Source organism: Nicotiana attenuata, chromosome 1 (assembly GCF_001879085.1).
Source record: "Nicotiana attenuata strain UT chromosome 1, NIATTr2, whole genome shotgun sequence".
NCBI lineage: Eukaryota > Viridiplantae > Streptophyta > Magnoliopsida > Solanales > Solanaceae > Nicotiana > Nicotiana attenuata.
Window position 1 is genome coordinate 9,565,831 of NC_031989.1, and position 536 is coordinate 9,566,366.

Here is a 536-nt window from a genome sequence, read left to right on the forward strand (position 1 = left end):
AAAGAGCTAGCCTGAGCTATGATCTACGAATTCAAGAGGTCCTGTCTATGTCTTCTAACTTGTTCTTGTGTTGTCCTGAACTTGTATCTTGTATTCTTCCGATGGTATTCCTGTTGTGTTTTGCATGGTGATCGGCGATATTGCTGCCATTCCTCCAAATGAATGCTTGATTACTTGAAACATGTGTCCATTTTCCAGGTGGGCTCCTGACTGCTAATATTCTGAAAACGAATGCCTCTGTTCTCCAGGCGGGCTCCTGATTGCCAAAACTTGAAAATAAATGCCTCTATTCTCCAGGCGGGGCTCCTGCTTGCTTAGAAATGTGAAATGTATTCCCTTGTTCTCCAGGTGGGCGCCTGATTGCTAAAATTGAAATGTATTCCCTTGTTCTCCAGGTGGGCGCCTGATTGCTGAAATTGAAATGTATTCCCTTGTTCTCCAGGTGGGCGCCTGATTGCTGAAACTTGAAATGTATTCCCTTGTTCTCCAGGTGGGCGCCTGATTGCTGAAATTGAAATGTATTCCCTTGTTCTCCA